Genomic DNA, 7143 nt, shown 5'->3' with positions numbered 1-7143 from the left:
ACCGTTCCAACAACTACACACACCACTCATCCAGGGCATTCAAGCCAGCATGTTTCCCGGTTTTGAAAATTTCCTGATTACCCGGCATTACCAGGAAAATGTTGAAAATGAACGGGCAATATACAAACCTCTCCATATCCCACATTTCTCACCCGATTTGAACCGTTCCAACAACCACACACACCACTCACCCAGGAAATTCAAGCCAACATGTTTCCCGGTTTTGAACATTTCCTGATTACCCGTAATTACCAGGAAAATGTTGAAAATGAACGGGCAATATACAAACCTAGCCATATCCCACATTTTTCACCCGATTTGAACCGTTCCAACAACCACACACACCACTCACCCAGGGAATTTAAGCCAGCATGTTTCCCGGTTTTGAAAATTTCCTGATTACCCGGAATTACCAGAAAAATTTTGAAAATGAACGGGCAATATACAAACTTCTCTATATCCCACATTTCTCACCCGATTTGAACCGTTCCAACAACCACACACACCACTCACCCAGGAAATTCAAGCCAACATGTTTCCCGGTTTTGAAAATTTCCTCATTACCCGGAATTACCAGGAAAATGTTGAAAATGAACGGGCAACATACAAACCTCTCCATATCCCACATTTCTCACCCGATTTTAACCGTTCCAACAACCACACACACCACTCATCCAGGGAATTTAAGCCAGCATGTTTTCCAATTTCGAAAATTTCCTGATTACCCGGAATTACCATGAAAATGTTGAAAATGAACGGGCAATATACAAACCTCTCCATATCCCACATTTCTCACCCGATTTGAACCGTTCCAACAACCACACACACCACTCATCCAGGGAATTTAAGCCAGCATGTTTTCCAATTTCGAAAATTTCCTGATTACCCGGAATTACCATGAAAATGTTGAAAATGACCGGGCAATATACAAACCTCTCCATATCCCACATTTCTCATCCGATTTGAACCGTTCCAACAACCACACACACCACTCACCCAGGAAATTCAAGCCAACATGTTTCCCGGTTTTGAAAATTTCCTCACTACCCGGAATTACCGGGAAAATGTTGACAATGAACGGGCAATATACAAACCTCTCCATATCCCACATTTCTCACCCGATTTGAACCGTTCCAACAACCACACACACCACTCACCCAGGGAATTTAAGCCAGCATGTTTCCCGGTTTTGAAAATTTCCTGATTACCCGGAATTACCAGGAAAATGTTGAAAATGAACGGGCAATATTCAAACCTCGCCATATCCCACATTTCTCACCCCCGATTTGAACCGTTCCAACAACCACACACACCACTCACCCAGGGAATTCAAGCCAGCATGTTTCCCGGTTTAGAAAATTTCCTGATTACCCGGAATTACCAGAAAAATGTTGACAATGAACGGGCAATATAAAAACCTCTCCATATCCCACATTTCTCACCCGATTTGAACCGTTCCAACAACCACACACACCACTCACCCAGGGAATTCAAGCCAGCATGTTTCCCGGTTTTGAAAATTTCCTGATTACCCGGAATTACCAGGAAAATGTTGAAAATGAACGGGCAACATACAAACCTCTCCATATCCACATTTCTCACCCGATTAGAACCGTTCCAACAACCACACACATCACTCACCCAGGAAATTCAAGCCAACATGTTTCCCGGTTTTGAAAATTTCCTGATTACCTACAATTACCAGGAAAATGTTGAAAATGAACGGGCAACATACAAACCTCTCCATATCCCACATTTCTCACCCGATTTGAACCGTTCCAACAACCACACACACCACTCACCCAGGGAATTTAAGCCAGCATGTTTCCCGGTTTTGAAAATTTCCTGATTACCCGGAATTACCAGGAAAATGTTGAAAATGACCGGGCAATATTCAAACCTCGCCATATCCCACATTTCTCACCCCCGATTTGAACCGTTCCAACAACCACACACACCACTCACCCAGGGAATTCAAGCCAGCATGTTTCCCGGTTTTGAAAATTTCCTGATTACCCGGAATTACCAGAAAAATGTTGACAATGAACGGGCAATATACAAACCTCTCCATATCCCACATTTCTCACCCGATTTGAACCGTTCCAACAACCACACACACCACTCACTCAGGAAATTCAAGCCAACATGTTTACCGGTTTTGAAAATTTCCTGATCACCCGGAATTACCAGGAAAATGTTGAAAATGAACGGGCAATATACAAACCTCTCCATATCCCACATTTCTCACCCCCGATTTGAACCGTTCTAACAACCACACACACCACTCACCCAGGAAATTCAAGCCAACATGTTTCCCGGTTTTGAAAATTTCCTGATTACCCGGAATTACCAGGAAAATGTTGAAAATGAACGGGCAATATACAAACCTCGCCATATCCCACATTTCTCACCCCCGATTTGAACCGTTCCAACAACCACACACACCACTCACCCAGGGAATTCAAGCCAGCATGTTTCCCGGTTTTGAAAATTTCCTTATTACCCGGAATTACCATGAAAATGTTGAAAATGAACGGGCAATATACAAACCTCTCCATATCCCACATTTCTCACCCGATTTGAACCGTTCCAACAACCACACACACCACTCACCCAGGGTATTCATACCAGGATGTTTCCCAGTTTTGAAAATGTCCTGATTACCCGGAATGACCAGGAAAATGTTGAAAATGAATGGGCAACATACAAACCTCTTCATATCCCACATTTCTCACCCGATTTTAACCGTTCCAACAACCACACACACCACTCATCCAGGGAATTTAAGCCAGCATGTTTTCCAATTTCGAAAATTTCCTGGTTACCCGGAATTACCAGGAAAATGTTGAAAATGAACAGGCAACATACAAACCTCTCCATATCCCACATTTCTCACCCGATTTGAACCGTTCCAACAACCACACACACCACTCATCCAGGGAATTTAAGCCAGCATGTTTTCCAATTTCGAAAATTTCCTGATTACCCGGAATTACCATGAAAATGTTGAAAATGACCGGGCAATATACAAACGTCTCCATATCCCACATTTCTCATCCGATTTGAACCGTCCCAACAACCACACACACCACTCACCCAGGAAATTCAAGCCAACATGTTTCCCGGTTTTGAAAATTTCCTGATTACCCGGAATTACCAGGAAAATGTTGAAAATGAACGGGCAACATACAAACCTCTCCATATCCCACATTTCTCACCTGATTTGAACCGTTCCAACAACCACACACACCACTCACCCAGGGCATTCAAGCCAGCATGTTTCCCGGTTTTGAAAATGTCCTCATTACCCGGAATTACCAGGAAAATGTTGAAAATGAACGGGCAATATACAAACCTCTCCATATCCCACATTTCTCACCCGATTTGAACCGTCCCAACAACCACACACACCACTCACCCAGGAAATTCAAGCCAACATGTTTCCCGGTTTTGAAAATTTCCTGATTACCCGGAATTACCAGGAAAATGTTGAAAATGAACGGGCAATATACAAACCTCTCCATATCCCACATTTCTCACCCGATTTGAACCGTTCCAACAACCACACACACCACTCACCCAGGGCATTCAAGCCAGCATGTTTCCCGGTTTTGAAAATTTCCTGATTACCCGGAATTCCCAGGAAAATGTTGAAAATGAACGGGCAACATACAAACCTCTCCATATCCCACATTTCTCACCCGATTTGAACCGTTCCAACAACCACACACACCACTCATCCAGGGAATTTAAGCCAGCATGTTTTCCAATTTCCAAAATTTCCTGATTACCCGGAATTACCATGAAAATGTTGAAAATGACCGGGCAATATACAAACCTCTCCATATCCCACATTTCTCATCCGATTTGAACCGTCCCAACAACCACACACACCACTCACCCAGGAAATTCAAGCCATGTTTCCCGGTTTTGAAAATTTCCTGATTACCCGGAATTACCAGGAAAATGTTGAAAATGAACAGGCAATATACAAACCTCTCCATATCCCACATTTCTCACCCGATTTGAACCGTTCCAACAACCACACACACCACTCACCCAGGGCATTCAAGCCAGCATGTTTCCCGGTTTTGAAAATTTCCTGATTACCCGGAATTCCCAGGAAAATGTTGAAAATGAACGGGTAATATACAAACCTCTCCATATCCCACATTTCTCACCCGATTTGAACCGTTCCAACAACCACACACACCACTCACCCAGGGCATTCAAGCCAGCATGTTTCCCGGTTTTGAAAATTTCCTGATTACCCGGAATTACCAGGAAAATGTTGAAAATGAACGGGCAACATACAAACCTCTCCATATCCCACATTTCTCACCCGATTTGAACCGTTCCAACAACCACACACACCACTCATCCAGGGCATTCAAGCCAGCATGTTTCCCGATTTTAAAAATGTCCTGATTACCCGGAATTACCAGGAAAATTTTGAAAATGAACGGGCAATATACAAACCTCTCCATATCCCACATTTCTCACCCGATTTGAACCGTTCCAACAACTCCACTCACCCTGGACATTCAAGCATTTTTTAGTTCCGCTCACGTGTATCTGAACATTGCATTCGCACGCAGTTCCTGTCGGAATTGCAAATTCTAGTTAATATATTGTTTGTTGTCTATATAAAAAACAAACATAAAATGTCCGTAGATGTGCACACTCATAGACAAATTTGATTGGGCAAAATGTGCGGAGACGTTGCAGGCATTGGTCAAAGTTGCGAAACTGCACATAATTTGTAGGTATTGGTTTAATTTAGATGAATTGGCGTGATGTAGTGTATTATATGCAAACTTTCAAGTAAAAAATATATTCAGAAGTGCCTGGTAAATTGACAAGAAACATTCTTGAGCATCACTGATGTGTGTCAGTGGCGTACTCTGTGGTTCATTCGGTGGCAGAACCTCACTTAATGTGCTGGCCAGATGTCCCCGGAACAAGGCGCACAAAGGGAGGAGTGCATACAGGAAGTGGAGAGCATCGCAAAAGGGCCGGCGGGGGAGACATACCCACTACTCAAACGGCGCTCTCCTAATTGGCTCGGCGGGTCAACAGCTCTAAGTCCACGGGAAGGCCTGATGATGATGGTTAATGGGCAGAGTCCTGGGTCATTACAAACGCTTTCATCATGGCGACACAATCCCTAATCATCGCACGAAGAAGCCAGATCGGTTATTTCCATGTTTGTTTTAACTGCCCGTGACGGTTTCTTTCCATATCAGGATGTGGCGCTCCTTCTTAGTATCCCGGCCTCCTAAATAAGATGCCTCAGACTGGTTTTACCGCGGCCTATCATCTCTTTTTGGCATTGTTGCAGAGCTACGGCCTTTGCTGGGCCTGCACACGACGAGGCCATTCTTGTGGCTTACTCTCGCTTGAAACTTGGGCCTCGGGTTGGTTCAGAGGCCACAGCAGCTGTTTCAGTCGGCATTCGTGGGCCTGAAATGGATTTCCAGGATATGGTATTCCTACTCAGAACCTTTTTTCTTAGATTTCTAAGACATTCGTGCAAAGCCTTTCACTGTTATCATCTCCGCTTGTAACACCCCATCTGTCATGCCAAAGACTGCAGCCCTCATTAGGAGGTGACTGTGATGGAAATGTCTCACATCAATGCAAGGCATTAGACAAACCCCAAAACCGGTGAAGTTGTCACGTTGTGTAAATGGTAAATAAAAACAGAATACAATGATTTGCAAATCCTTTTCAACTTGTATTCAATTGAATAGACTGCAAAGACAAGATACTTAACGTTCAAACTAGAAAAAGGTTGTTATTTTTTGCGCTTTCACCGAACCCTTCTTTAGTAAAAAATAAAACGTTTTTTTCTTAATTTAATCTTAATTTATAAATATTAATCATGAAATGATGTTATTATATTAAATAAATACTAATAAAGATATATTTAACAGAACGTAACAGGAATGTACACAAGATCCCATGTTTACATCTCATTGTGCAAAATGTGAATGTTTTATTGGAAAGGGGTACAAATTATTTCCAAAGCAGGACCCCCACCCAGACATACAATACTAGTACACAGCTCATGAAAAACAATATGTTGTGTTATTGCCATTGTAAGTGGGCCTAAACACTTATTTTAGAAAATAGAAATGACTGCCGTCATTTGATTATAATAATAAAACATCCATCCATCAATCCATCCATTTTCTACCGCTTGTCCCTTTTGGCGTCATTAACTTGGTATTTAGTCAGGTTTGGGACAGGTGTGCTGCTGGTGTGGCCACAGTGTGCGCATCTAAGTTAAAGTACCAATGATTGCATACTTGCCAACCCTCCCGTTTTTAGCGGGAGAATCCCGGTATTCAGCGCCTCTCCCGACAACCTCCCGGCAGAGATTTTCTCCCGACAAACTCCCGGTATTCAGCCGGAGCTGGAGGCCACGGCCCCTCCAGCTCAATGCGGACCCGAGTGGGGACAACCGTTCTCACATCCGCTTTCCCAGCAGCTTGCCTGCCCAATGACGTCATAACATCTACGGCTTTTAGAGAGTAGAGTGCACAACAAGGAGAGAGAGTTCTTGGTTTCTTATGTGGGTTCATTGTTAGGCAGTTTCATTAACGTCCTCCCAGCGCGGTAACAACACACAACAACACACGTCACGTTTAGTCTACCGTAAAGCAATCCGTCTGCCGTAAACAGCAGTGTTGTGACACTCTTAAACAGGACAATACTGCCACCTACTGGATAGCCTGCAGAACACTGAAATTCAAGTATGTCTTTTATTTATATGTATAATAAAATAAAAAATAAAATAAAAATATATATATAGCTAGAATTCACTGAAAGTTAAGTATTTCATACATACATATATATATATATATATATATATATATATATATATATATATATATATATATATATATATATATATATATATATATATATATATATATATATATATATATATTATATATTATATATATATATATATATATATATATGAAATACTTGATTTGGTGAATTCTAGCTCTAAATATACTCTCCTCTTAACCACGCCCTTAGCCACGCCTCCCGCCCCAAACACGCCCCCCCCCCCCACCTCCCGATATTGGAGGTCTCAAGGCTGGCAAGTATGAATGATTGTCACACTCGAGG

Source organism: Entelurus aequoreus, linkage group LG15 (assembly GCF_033978785.1).
Source record: "Entelurus aequoreus isolate RoL-2023_Sb linkage group LG15, RoL_Eaeq_v1.1, whole genome shotgun sequence".
Classification (NCBI taxonomy): Eukaryota; Metazoa; Chordata; class Actinopteri; order Syngnathiformes; family Syngnathidae; genus Entelurus; species Entelurus aequoreus.
The sequence above is the reverse complement of the archived record's forward strand: the minus strand, read 5'-3'. Positions refer to the sequence as shown.